The sequence below is a fragment of the Podarcis tiliguerta genome (genome assembly GCF_965153285.1).
Source record: "Podarcis tiliguerta genome assembly, chromosome: 3".
NCBI lineage: Eukaryota > Metazoa > Chordata > Lepidosauria > Squamata > Lacertidae > Podarcis > Podarcis tiliguerta.
In genome coordinates, this window is record NC_139536.1 from 4102714 (window position 1) to 4116913 (window position 14200).

General features: G+C 51.4%; 1 protein-coding gene across 1 annotated transcript in view; it reads left to right on the forward strand.

Moving 5' to 3' along the window:
- The first annotated feature begins 9882 nt into the window (after positions 1 to 9882).
- EXTL3 (exostosin like glycosyltransferase 3) overlaps positions 9883 to 14200 on the forward strand; it is a 177107-nt gene continuing 172789 nt past the window's right edge. The window contains exon 1 of the mRNA XM_083432561.1: positions 9883 to 10003. The gene's annotated coding sequence lies outside the window, so the exon portion shown is untranslated. The remainder of the gene's footprint in view (positions 10004 to 14200) is intronic.

A 14200-nucleotide genomic window follows, 5' to 3' on the forward strand; every position in this document is an offset into this window, starting at 1 on the left:
AAACTGGGGGGGCGGGAGGGAAGTCAAAAGGGATTATATGTTCATGTATTTAATTCATTTCTTTATGTAAAATAGAAGATGCAAAAATGTAAGTTATGAAATGCCTGTAACCCCTAATTACTACTCCTGAATAAATCTATTAGTCTTAACGAGTCACAAACCCCACCAATTCTGCATCTCACCCCACTTCTCCAGTATCCCTAAGCAGTTAATCGTTGCGCTCTGTCCCGGCTAGTGTGCTTTGCTGTCTCCCTCCCCTCTCTTCCTGTTGGATTTTGAATTAAATCTTAATGGTTGTTTATCTGGCGGGATACGGTTACTTGCCACTTTTCTCTGATTGCACACCAGGCTCTCTTACCTTCAAATCATAGAATTGGAAGGGACCCTGGGGGTCATCCAGTCCAACCCCCTGCAATGCAGGAATGAGGGGTAAATAATCCATATAGTTAAAGCTCTGGTTTTCCCAGTAGTGATGTATGGAAGTGAGAGCTGGACCATAAAGAAGGCTGATCGCCGGAGAATTGATGCATTTGAATTATGGTGTTGGAGGAGATTCTTGAAAGTCCCATGGGCTGTAAGAAGAACAAACCTCTCCATTCTGAAGAAAACTAGCCCTGAATGTTCACTGGAAGGACAGATCCTGAAGCTGAGGCTCCAATACTTTGGCCATCTTATGAGAAGAGAAGACTCCCTGGAAAAGACCCTGATGTTGGGAAAGATGGAGGGCACAAGGAGAAGGGGATGACAGAGGACGAGATGGCGGGACAGTGTTCTCGAAGCGACCAGCATGAGTTTGACCAAACTGCGGGAGGCAGTGGAAGACAGGAGTGCCTGGCGTGCTCTGGTCCAGGGGGTCACGAAGAGGCGGACATGACTAAACGACTAAACAACACGAAATCCCTGGCAGATAGCCGCCCAACCTCTGACTAGAAACCTCCAAGGAATGAGAGAACACCAACTCCCAAGAGAGTCTGTTCCACTATTGAACAGCTCTTGCTGTCAGAAAGGTTTTCCTGATGTTGAGTTGGAATCTCCTTCTTGCAACTTGAAGCCATGGCTTTGAGTTCTACCCTCCAGAGCAGGAGAAAACAAGCTTGCACCCTCTTCCATGTGAAAGCCCTTGAGATATTTGAAGATGAATCTTGTATCTCCTCTCAGTCTCCTCTTTTCCAGGCTAAACATACTCCTTCAACCGTTCCTCATAAGGCTTGGCTTCCAGACCTTTGATCATCTTGGTTGCCCTCCTCTGCACACCTTCCAGCTTGTCAACAGCCTTCTTGAATTGTGGTGTCCAAAACTGGACACAGGACTCCAAGTGAGGCCTGGTTAAGGCGCAACTGTATGAAGCTGGGGCTGATGGGAGTTGTAGTCCAATCTGGAAGGCACCAGGTTGATGAAGGATGGAGGTGGAGCTTGCGAGACTTAGAGCTACTTAGACTCTAATTATGGGGAGGACTTGCTACCCAAAAGTGATGCTTTTGTAATGATGCGTTTCAACTGGTGTTTTGCTAGGAATAAAACCCGGCGTGTTGCTCTTTGCTGGCAAATTGTGAGTTCTGAGTTTATGGCCTTTGCTTCCACCTCCGTTCGGCACGGCTGGTCTTTCGGCTTGCGATGCGAGTGATGGATGGAGCGCTGAGATGCCTGAATGATGCTCCCTGCAACCATAGGTGCTAGAGCCTAGAGGGGGTGGGAAGCAGCCTGAGCTGGATTCCTTTACGTGGACAGTCCCCCAGACCCCGGGCGACCCCCCCTGCGTCATATGGAATAACGACTCAAGACAACGTGCTATGGGATTAAATTGGCCACAACTTTATTAAATTTCGAATGTGGGTAGATCTTGGCTCAGGCATTGGGTGTTATCCCTCCCCAGTCCCCAGCCGGGGACCTAGGGAGCATCAGGGTTATCCAGTGGGGGGTGGGGGTGGGCCGGCTCTGGAGAACATATGTTCAAGCATGTTTAGCCTGGAGAAGAGGAGGTTAAGGGGTGATATGATAGCCATGTTCAAATATATAAAAGGATGTCCCATAGAGGAGGGAGAAAGGTTGTTTTCTGCTGCTCCAGAGAAGCGGACAAGGAGCAATGGATCCAAACTACAAGAAAGAAGATTCCACCTAAACATTAGGAAGAACTTCCTGACAGGAAGAGCTGTTCGAGAGTGGAATTTGCTGCCAAGGCGTGTGGTGGAGTCTCCTTCTTTGGAGGTCTTTAAGCAGAGGCTTGACAACCATATGTCAGGAGTGCTCTGATGGTGTTTCCTGCTTGGCAGGGGGTTGGACTCGATGGCCCTTGTGGTCTCTTCGAACTCTATGATTCTATGATTCTAAGCAGAGATAGCCGCCCCCGTTATGCCACCGCCGCAGGGGAGAGCAATGACGACCTCTTGGCGTACGGTCAAAACCTTCCTTCAGAAACCCCTTTAACGGGGAACCCTGGTATTGCCACTGCAAAGAGGAAGATAGACTAAAGGATTCCGCCCAAGGCCTGATACCGCCACCCGAGACCGCAAAGATTGCAGTCACGCCGCCAAGACTACCTACATCTGAAAAGACCCACCATAGGTGCTGCAGCCTAGAGGGAATGAGCGGGATTCCTTCCTGACAGGGACACCAACTCTTTAAAACCGGGTTAATTGCCTGTTAAGGGGAAAGCAAAGCAGCCTGCAGAAAACGCCCGTAAAAATGGCTTATGGCTGTGTCCCACTGCAGTGCTGTTAATATTCTTTAACGAGGGAGCTGGGGAGCTGGGGATCAGGCAACAGCGCCGGGCGGAAGGACTGAGAAGCCTCTTTGGTTCAAGAGGAAAAGAAATCCTGGAAATCTCCCACAGCTCAGCAGAACGGCATCTCCTGTGAATGCTGAAGGTCCCAGGTTCAAATTCTGGCATCTCCGGGTAAGGCTAAGAATATCCCTTGCCTGAATTTCTGGAGAGCTGCTCCTGCCAACCTAGCAGTTCGAAAGCACGTCAAAGTGCAAGTAGATAAATAGGTACCACTCCGGCGGGAAGGTAAACGGCGTTTCCGTGCGCTGCTCTGGGGTTGCGGCGCTCATCTCGCTCTATTGGCCGAGGGAGCCGGCGTACAGCTTCCGGGTCACGTGGCCAGCATGACTGGCGAACCAGAGCAGCGCACGGAAACGCCGTTTACCTTCCCACCAGAGCAGTACCTATTTATCTACTTGCACTTTGACGTGCTTTTGAACTGCTAGGTTGGCAGGAGCAGGGACCGAGCAACGGGAGCTCACCCTGTCACAGGGAATTGAACTGCCAACCTTCTGATCGGCAAGTCCTAGGCTCTGTGGTTTAACCCACAGCGCCACCCGTGTCCCATTAAACATTAAAAGCTTCCCTAAACAGGGCTGCCTTCAGATGTCTTCTAAAAGTCCGGTAGCTGTTCTTCTCTTTGACATCTGGTGGGAGGGCGTTCCACAGGGCGGGTGCCACCACCGAGAAGGCCCTCTGCCTGGTTCCCTGTAACTTGGCTCCTCCCAGGGAGGGAACCACCAGAAGGCCCTCGGCACTGGACCTCAGTGTCCAGGCTGGATGATGGGGGTGGAGACGCTCCTTCAGGTATATTGGACTGAGGCCAGAAATGTATACCAAGTCTTCGCCTCCTTGCCTTCCTCCTTATCAGTCTCAATCAGCCCCATCCGCCTCCGGGTTCAGCATACGATTTGCAGATATACAGCTTCCATTCCATGACGCAGGGCCTGTGCAGGAGATCTTCCTGTTCGCCCCCACTCCCTGCCACAATGACGCCACTATCCGCACCTCACAGCGAGGCCACCTGAGCCGGCGGAAAGGAAATCTATATGCCATCGCACCTGCTTTAGTCTTCAGTCTGAGCAGACTCAGGTCCAATTAGCTAACAAAAGGCTCTCCCTTGCGTTCTCTATTCATACTGTGCATGAGCTTAGCCAGCTCTGCTGCTGCTTTGCTCTCTCTCTCTCCCCCAGCACTGATATCTTTCCTTTCATCTGCGTAAGGCTTGCGAAGGACTTTGTGTCTCATATTAGCAGATTACCCCGACAGACAGGCCGTGACGCATCGCCTTCCCTATCGGGTTTTCTCCATGACTCTCCTGCTCACCCACCGCCGATCCAGAGGCACACAAACAGCTTCATGTTTATACGAGGAAGCAATTGATCTTCCTAAAATAATAGTGTTTTTTTAATCTGAAAGAGGCTGGCGTGCTGGGGGCTTTTACAGCACATTTTGGGGGCAAGGGTGAAGGGTCTAGTCTGGGGCCTTACCCAGAATGCAGACTGAGATCCTGGATTGAAACGTTTTGAGCAATTGTCGGGTTCCGTCCTGCGCGATTCTGATTCTAGCACCCCTCTCTCCGTGCGGTGAAACAAAAATAATATGCAGGGCACTTTGCAGAACTGTGGAGTCTGTCATTTCCCCCCAGCTCCAACACAAGCAGAGAGTCAGTGGCGTAACTGGGTGCTCTGGCACCCGGCGGCAGGGTGATCTGCCCACGGGGACAATCAGCACCAGTGGCGTAGTGTGGGTTGTCAGCACCCAGGGCAAGTAATTTGCGCCGCCCCCCCCCCCCCCCGCTGCACTGTCCCTGCCCCAGATAGTCCCTCGCTCTCTCTCCACACCGCACCACACGCCTGGCACCCTCCCCTCCACAGTGGGCGGCGACCCGGCGGCTCGGATCGGATTCGCACAGCCAGCACTGCAGTGAGAGAGAGTGAGTGAGCCAGGTAGGGGCAGAGAGCTGCGAGTGCGAGCGTGCCCCCCCCCCAGATGTTGCGCCCGGTGCGGCCGGCCCCCCCTGCACCCCCCACGCTACGCCACTGATCAGCACGGCTGCACAATCCTCCCCAGGGGCGGATTTCAGCACCGGGGGGGGGCAAATGTCTCCCCCCCTTCAGGCTGAAGGGCGGTGACATTTGGGGCCCCCCTGTGTCTCCCAAGCCTACAGCAAACCAGGGGTAGGCGGAGAGTTGCAGCAGCTGCTTCGCCACTTGCCGCTTTGCCACTCGCTGGGCTTGGGGGAGTCGTGAGCGGGGGGGCCCCATGCCGAATGTCAACCCGAATGTGAATGACACTCAGGGTGGTCCGCATCCCCCCCCTTGACATTTCCATTCCACCTTAAGGAACAGGCATTAGATTGCTGTATGTCACATGTCTGTTTACATTCCAGCACAGCTTGCTGGGAACTTCTGTTTGTGCATAGCTTTTGCTTTTGCTGTTCTCTCCGAGACGACATGAGAGAGAGACGACATGTTTCTTTGTTCTGATTTATGTTTAATAAATCTGTAGTTAAAGTATGACTTCACAAGCCTCACGCCTATTCTGTGTGTGCAGTACACTCTGCTTATAGCGTGCCCTGGCTTTTGTAGTCCGGGTCACTGATTTACGTCAGAGTATGGGTTGATGAACGGAGATGGCACAGCTGAGACTTGCCAGCTGGGCTCCTGGACCTCTCCATGTCGACACCCCCTTCCTATGCCCCCGCAGAGAGAGGCTCTTACAGTGATACCTCTAGTTGCAGACTTAATCAGTTTCGGGGTGCCGTTTGCACCCCAAAAAGTATGCAACTAGAGCACCTCTTCTGTGCATGTGCGCAGTGCATTCAAGCGTTTCTGCACATGCACAAAGTGCACAGATCACTTCTGCGCATGTGCGAAGCACGCAGATCGCTTCTGCACATGAGCATGTGGCGAACACTTCTGGGTTTGCCGTAGAATCATAGAATCATAGAGTTGGAAGAGACCACAAGGGCCATCGAGTCCAACCCCCTGCCAAGCAGGAAACACCATCAGAGCACTCCTGACATATGGTTGTCAAGCCTCTGCTTAAAGACCTCCAAAGAAGGAGACTCCACCACACTCCTTGGCAGCAAATTCCACTGTCGAACAGCTCTTACTGTCAGGAAGTTCTTCCTAATGTTTAGGTGGAATCTTCTTTCTTGTAGTTTGGATCCATTGCTCCATGTCCGCTTCTCTGGCGCAGCAGAAAACAACCTTTCTCCCTCCTCTATGTGACATCCTTTTATATATTTGAACATGGCTATCATATCACCCCTTAACCTCCTCTTCTCCAGGCTAAACATGCCCAGCTCCCTTAGCCGTTCCTCATAAGGCATCGTTTCCAGGCCTTTGACCATTTTGGTTGCCCTCCGTGTTCGTAAGCTGAAAGTCTGTAACAAGAGCGGTACGCAACTCGAGGTACCACTGTACTTGGAAGCATGAAAGACATACATTTATAGAGGTACATGCTCTGAAGCCGACACAGGACTTGGGTGTCACAATTCATGAGTTCACGAGAAGGGGAAAAAGTTCGGAAACGGACCAAAATAACGAAGATGTCTCAGCAAGCCTCCCTGCCTCTCCTGCCAACTTTTTAAAGACAAGGCGTGGCCTGCTAAGTCGCAAGAATCCCTTGCTTTTCAGGAATATCAAGACTGCAGTATCCTGACTCCCAGTTGCCAGAGAACAAAGATCAGGAGACGAAGCCTTTCCAAAGGTTTTAATGCTTCATGGCTGAGTGGGGATTAGACCCTGGTCTCCCAGGTCCTAATCCAGCACTCTAGCCACCTCACCACACTGACATGTGTAATGCTTTGGGGATTGAATTGGGTTTTGTAAAATGTGTGTGTGTCTGTGTGTGTGTCTGTGTTTACACCAGGTTTTCCCCCCCAGCTGGTGTTATGTACTGAGTTGAATAGGATCCAAACTGCAGCAGTCTGATTGGTCCTAGAACAATACGATTCAGAATGCAGCAGTCTGATTGGTCCTAGAACAATGCAGCAGTATGATTGGTTGGCAGGAACCACCCAATCATGCTCCAGATATAAGTGAATCCACAACCTGATTGGCTTACAGTAGAATTCCAGAATTAGCCAATCATGTGCAGCCCATTGTGTAAATAATGTATGTAAGGCAGATACTTTGAGGGGACTTTCATTCATTCCTCCTCACCACTATGAGCTGAATAAAGAGCATGAAATCACTTTCAGCTGGGTTTTTTTTAAAAATGATATTGAATTAGTAGTTTCAAGAACTGTTTTGGGTTGCATTTTGTTGATTTATAAGTTGATTTATTGTTGATTTATAAGTTCACAAGATGCCCAGAGGCGTAGGCAACTCTGTCGCAAGGATGCTACAGCAAGATGCTGGAGAGGCAATACCAGGCCAGGTGGATCAATGGTCTGAGTTGGTAAAAGAATTTGTCCTATTTAAGACTGCTTCCTCCCATGCAAATCTGCCTGAAGATCAAGATTCTGCTCTAAGGCCTGTCCCCAGGTCTTCCAAGGTGAAGTTTACCTATCTATCTATCTCTATCTATCTATCTATCTATCTATTTATATTTATTTATTTAAAGATATTTGTAACCCACCAAAGTAATGTCCATTGGCAGGGCCTTTTCTGTGGTGGCCTGGCATTTAACACAGTTGGGGAAAAGGCTCTGCCTGAGACTACTCCCCCTTTCGCAGCCTGGTGTGCTCCTGATGTTTTGGACTACAACTCCCATCAACCCCAGCACCAAACACCTGTGCTTGCCGTGGGCTGATGGGTGTTGGTAGTCCAAAAACCCATGGAGAGCAACAGGTGGATCAAAGTTTGGAGGAGGCAGCCTTAGGCCAGAATGGTGTAGTGGCTGGACGGTTGGGAAGCAAGGATTCAAATCCCCACTTGGCTGTGAAGCTCACTGGGTGAAACTGGGCCAGCTGCTGCCTCTCAGTGTAACCTACCTCACAGGGTTGTTGTGGGGATTAAATGAGGAGGAGAGGGAGAACTATGTATCGCAAAGAGGCGAGCTATCAATGCAGAAAACAGAAACCCCTTGCATATTTAAGGTAAAGGGACTCCTGATCATTACGTCCAGTCGTGACCGACTCTGGGGTTGCAGCACTCATCTTGCTTTACTGGCCGAGGGAGCCGGCGTACAGCTTCCGGGTCATGTGGCCAGCATGACTAAGCCGCTTCTGGTGAACCAGAGCAGCACACGGAAATTCCGTTTACCTTCCCGCCAGAGCAGTACCTATTTATCTACTTGCACTTTGACGTGCTTTCGAACTGCTAGGTTGGCAGGAGCAGGGACAGAGCAACGGGAGCTCACCTCATTGTGGGATTCAAACCGCCGACCTTCTGATCGGCAAGTCCTAGGCTCTGTGGTTTAACCCACAGCGCCACCAGCGTCCCTCCTTGCATATTTACTTAGCTGTGAATCCTGCATTGCAGGCAGCTAGAAACTCAGATATATAAGCTAGGCGCCAAATGGCTTCTTCAACCAGGGTTACAGCCACCAAAACGGAACGACCAGTGGCCGTTGTTGGGCCAGACGGCTCAAAGGTCGTATTTTCCAACATGACCTTTGGGTTCCTGAAATTCGTTCTAATTGTGCAGATAAAACATAACAGGTACAATTCTACAGGAGGTGTTGCTAGTGTGTGAAAATGGTCAAGATCCAATGATCCCCAGGCATGTACCTCCAGATGGTGGAGACATCAGACACCAATCCTGGCACACGGGCATCTTCACTTGGTCAAAAGTGGCCAAAAGCCAGGTACTAAATGTGCCTGGAGAATTTCTAATGCTGATCGCAGGGAGTTGGACTAGTCACTAGATGACCCAACTCCGCCCTCGGCGCTGGACCTCAGCGTCCGGGCAGAACGATGGAGGTGGAGACGCTCCTTCAGGTATACTGGGCCAAGGCCGTTTAGGGCTTTAAAGGTCAGCACCAACACTTTGAATTGTGCTCAGAAATGTACTGGGAGCCAGTGTAGGTCTTTCAAGACCGGAGTTATGTGGTCCCAGCGCCCACTCCCAGTCACCAGTCTAGCTGCCGCATTCTGGATTAGTTGCAGTTTCTGGGTCACCTTCAAAGGTAGCCCCATGTAGAACGCATGGCTGTAATCCCAGTAGGAGATAACCAGAGCATGCACCACTCTGGCGAGACAGTCCGCTGGCAGGGAGGGTCTCAGCCTGCGTACCAGATGGATCTGGTAAACAGCTGCCCTGGACATAGAATTCACCTGCACCTCCATGAACAGCTGTGAGTCCAGAATGATTCCCAGGCTGCACACCTGGGGAGTCTGTGAGGAGACATGAGAGTCATCTTCAAATTATCTCAAGGGCTGTCACATGGAAGAGGGAATAAGCTCGTTTTCTCCTGCTCCGAAGGGTAAGACTCGAACCAATGGCTTCAAATTGTAAAAAAGGAAATTCCAACTCAACATCAGGGAGAACTTTCTGATAGGAAGAACTGCTAGACCAGGTTTCCTCAACCTCGGCCCTCCAGATGTTTTTGGCTTACAACTCCCATGATCCCTAGCTAGCAGGACCAGTGGTCAGGGATGATGGGAGTTGTAGTCCAACAACATCTGGGGCCCCACAGGTTGAGGACCACTGCTCTAGGGCCTTGCAAATCCTAATGCTTTCCTGTTTGCTGTCCGGGTCCGACTCCAGCGTTAGCTAGCATGGTGATGGTGTTAACGGATCTCTCTATGCGGACGTATCTTTACTTCAAAGAGGAACAGCATGTACAGGCGACGACTCATTAACGCGTAGTCTCCAAACATCTGGAGGGCTGAGGTTGAGGAAGCCTGTGCTAGACAGTGGAACGGTCTCCCTTGGGAGGTGATGGGCTCTTCTTCCTTGGAGCTTTTTAAGCCGAGCTTGGGTGGCCATCTGTCATGAATGCTTTAGCTGAGATGCCTGCATTCCAGGGGGTCGGACTAGATGACCTTTGGGTTACCCGCTTCCAATTCTAGGATTTATGATCTCCCTCCCATCTCCAGCAGGGGGCGCGCCGGCCCCCCTTTCCTTCCCGGTTTTAAAAGCTCCGCTTCCCACGGCGCGCCGAGCATTGGCCACTGGGCTGCAGACTCGGGACGGTGGCAAGCGGGCAGGCAGGCAGGCAGGCAGGCAGCGCGCAGGAAGCGGCGCCCGGGCTCAGCCTGCCTCCTTCCTTCCCTCGGAATCCCTTTCCTCCCGGCAGCTGTGCCCGAACTTGCTGGCCTCCAGCCGCGCTCCCTGCAGCTACCAGGTAAGCGCTGCGCTGCAGAGATTTCTGGAGGGCGACCCCGGGTTTGCACCGGGTGGGGTGGCTCTGACTTTGCACAGGACAGCTCCTCCGTTGCTCTTGCAGAGGAAGCCCCCCCCCCCAAACCTGCTTTCGTTTTGGCTTGCATGCGTTTCTCCCCGGTACAGGATCAGTCCCCGTCCGGGTCCTCTCCCTTCCGCAGCCCCGGAACGGTTTCACGTACCCGGCGCCTTGGGGAAGAAGGAACCCGGGGAATATAATGGCTTGCAATGGATGCCAAGGCGTCGAGGGTACAGATCCGGGGTGGGGGTGGGGGCTGCAATGACCAGCTCCCATACATGCTGGGGCCCTGGGTGCCGTAGCACCCACAAAAATCCCCATAAATTTGGGCACCCACAAATTTAGGTGCCAGGGCTGCATGGCACCCACTGCCCCTCTCCGGGCACCCACGGTCCAGGGGCCAAGGTGGCACTCCTGCCAGCTCCTCCTGGCAGTGGCGTAGCGTGGGGGGTGCAGGGGGGCCGGCCGCACCGGGAGCAACATCTGGGGGTTAGAGTTGGGGGGCAGAAATCCACGGGTTAGGGGGCGCAAATCCACGGGTTAGGGGCGCAAATCCATGGGTTAGGGGGCGCAAATTACTTGCCTTGCCCCGGGTGCTGACAACCCACGCTACGCCACTGCCTCCTGGCCTCCTGGGAGCCTCTTCGTTGCAGGATCCGCTCAGGAAACAGGCAGAGAGTGGACTGCCAGTCTTGGATGGGGAATTCTGAGCATATGCTCTGTCCATGTGCTCTCCTGAATGGGAGCAGACAGCCAGGTCCAGGCAGTCCGAGAGGATCTAGTGGTCCTACACATTAGACGGCTCCCCACCCCCAGCAGTTTCCCCAGGAAAAAGGTCCTTGTGGAGTTTTGGAGCACCTTCTCCCTTGTGGCAAGTGGGGGCCCTTCTTCCCCATGTCTGCTGAAAAGGGTCCATGCGCTCGCCCTGCGGCTTCTTGGCAGCCAGCCCCGTGCGCTCACCGTGAGTGCGCCTCATCCTGAGAGGTGCGCACGCCTTTCTGCCCTGTGGCTGTGTCCCAAAAAGACAGGAATCCTATAATGAGCATAGCAACGCAAGCTCTTTGTTTTGGGTGGTGTGTAGTGGATCGGAATGGATCCGTAAAGCATGGCAGAAGGAACTGGGCGTTTCGTGGCAGGCATTGTGGACCTGCTTGCTCAGAAGTAGCCTCAGAGGGGAGCCACTGTGTCAGATTGTTATTCAGTCCGGCCCCATACTTTTAGCTCAGAGTGACAGCCCTCCTCCTCTTTAAATATCTCTGCTCCATGCTTTGCTCTCTGAAAAAACCCTCTTTCCAAAAAGTGTCAAACCAGAGGTGTGGTTTTTTTTATGTGCAAAGCATTTGCCTTACTACAAAGTTACAACCCTTCCCTGTTGACATTTTAGGATCGCAGATTCTGAATATTAAGTCACGGAAACACACTGCTTGATACTCTGGGATGGTGTTTTTAGTTTCCGGGAGAGAAACCCAATGTTTTCTTGTCTTTAAAACATATGCTTTGATTCTGCCTTCCTTCCTGTTTTTTTTTTTTTTTTTTTTTTTTTTTGCAACGGGAGATTTGGGGGAAAGTAGGATATGACTGCTGCTGTGAGACGTGAGTTTCTTTCTACTGGGAGGAGTGGGGGAATAATTCTGTGGGTCTGTGAGTGTGATATTTGGAATGGGGGGGGGAATAGTCTGCATGCCATGTTTGTTTGGGAGGTTTTTTTTGCGTCTTAAATGCTCACAAGCTTTATTATGGCATAAGCTAGGGATCACCAAGGTGGCACTTACGGACACCTGTATCAGTATCTCCTATGGCATCTACAAAAGGTCTCACCCTTCAGAAACTCACATTTCATGAGAAACAGCCTCATCCTGCACAGTTCTTGTCCACACTGCCTCACCAGCTCCAAATATCCCCTTAATTATGCTCACCCTCCCTTCTGTTCTGGAGAGGGGGAAATAGCTTCTCTGGAAGTGACCATAGCAGTGGCTGATACACAAACGTTTTTTCTTTCATTGATGGGACGCATGGCTTTGTGGCCCCATCTCTCTTTCAGATGTGACACCCTTGTTGATCATCAATTTCTTGGTGCTTCGGAAAGGAGCTTGGAAGTGTCCTTTTACAGGGGTACCTCGGGTTACAGACGCTTCAGGTTACATACGCTTCAGGTTACAGACTCTGCTAACCCAGAAATATTACCTCGGGTTAAGAACTTTGCTTCAGGATGAGAACAGAAATCGTGCTCCGGTGGCGCAGCAGCAGCAGGAGGCCCCATTAGCTAAAATGGTACCTCAGGTTAAGAACAGTTTCAGGTTAAGAATGGACCTCCAGAACGAATTAAGTACTTAACCCGAGTAAATGTGTTTGTGGGAGGGGGTATATTTGGTTTGTTTTTATTATATATTGTGCGAGTTGTCATTTTGTGTTTTTATGTCATGAATCACCCTGGGTGGGGGGCGGTATACAATTTTAATAAAGAATCATCGTCCATGGGCTTATGTGATTTTCCTCCTTATAACTGCTCTAGGATTATTCAGATCAGCCTTGCTCAACCTGAAGCTCTCCAGATGTTGCGGAAGCACAACTCCCATTACCCTTGACCCGGCTTCCTCAAACTCGGCCCTCCAGATGTTTTTGGCCTACAACCCCCATGATCCTTAGCTAGCAGGACCAGCGGTCAGGGATGATGGGAATTGTAGTCTCAAAACATCTGGAAAGCCAAGTTTGAGGAAGCCTGCCCTTGGCTAACGGCTGTCATGGCTGCTGGGAGTTGTAGTGCAGGACACCTGGCGGGCACCAGGCGCACCCCTACCGCTCTGTGTCCCTATCAGGATGGCCTTGGCTTTTGGACTGGACGATGCTGGCGTGGGGAGGAGCCTCCTCCACGTGGTCTTGGGTTTCTGGAGTTAGTAGAGTGAGGTGGAAGGAGACCATTGGCGGTGTCTCCTATTCACCAAGAGGGTGTTAGGGAGGAGGCCTAGAAGGACTGCCAAGGAGGCGGCAGATCGAGCCTCTAAGGACTGTATGGCAGCTGGTGATTCATTCCTTGGAGGTCGTATCTCCTGCCCCTGCAGATCCTGCTGCCCGAAGCGGTCGCCTCACCTTGCCTCATGGGTGGACCGGCCCTTCCTACAGATGTCCAAGTGTATAGGGGTGCTCAAGGAAAGCATGGTGCAGGGAGCTAGCTCCCAGGCAGGTGTGTTTTTAGATGGAGTGCCAACGTCCCTTATTCCTTCCTTGCCCAAGAGTCACGACCCAAACTTCTGAATCAAGTTTTCCTCAACCCACCCCCTCCAGCCTTTTTCTTGAGACACATTTGAATAAAACATGCTTGTTTCAGCAAAGACGTTGCTGTGGGTATATTTTGTTGTATTTTTAATGCTACTCTGAATTATCGTAAAGGTAAAGGGACCCCTGACCATTAGGTCCAGTCGTGGCCGACTCTGGGGTTGCAGCGCTCATCTCGCTTTATTGGCCGAGGGAGCCGGCGTACAGCTTCCAAGTCATGTGGCCAGCAGGACTGAGCCGCTTCTGGCGAACCAGAGCAGTGTACGGAAACGCCGTTTACCTTCCTGCTGGAGTGGTACCTATTTATCTACTTGCACTTTGATGTGCTTTCGAACTGCTAGGTTGGCAGGACTGTGTTATCATAGCATTGTAGAATTTGAGAGTCCCATGGACTGCAAGAAGATCAAACGCATCCATTCTTAAGGAAATCAGCCCTGAGTGCTCACTGGAAGGACAGATCGTGAAGCTGAGGCTCCAATACTTTGGCCATCTCATGAGAAGAGAAGACTCACTGGAAAAGACCCTGATGTTGGGAAAGATGGAGGGCACAAGGAGAAGGGGACGACAGAGGACGAGATGGTGGGACAGTGTTCTCGAAGCTACGAACATGAACCTGACCAAACTGCGGGTGGCAGTGGAAGACAGGAGTGCCTGGCGTGCTCTGGTCCATGGGGTCACGAAGAGTCGGACACGACTGAACGACTAAACAACAACAGAATTGTACAGTTGGAAGGGACCCCAAGGGTCATCTAGCCCAACCCCCTGCAATGCAGGAATCTCGGCTAAAGCATCCATGACAGATGGTCCTCCAGCTCTTAGAAAGTTATTCCTGATGTTTAGTCATGCTTTATTTGTTTAAATACAGTG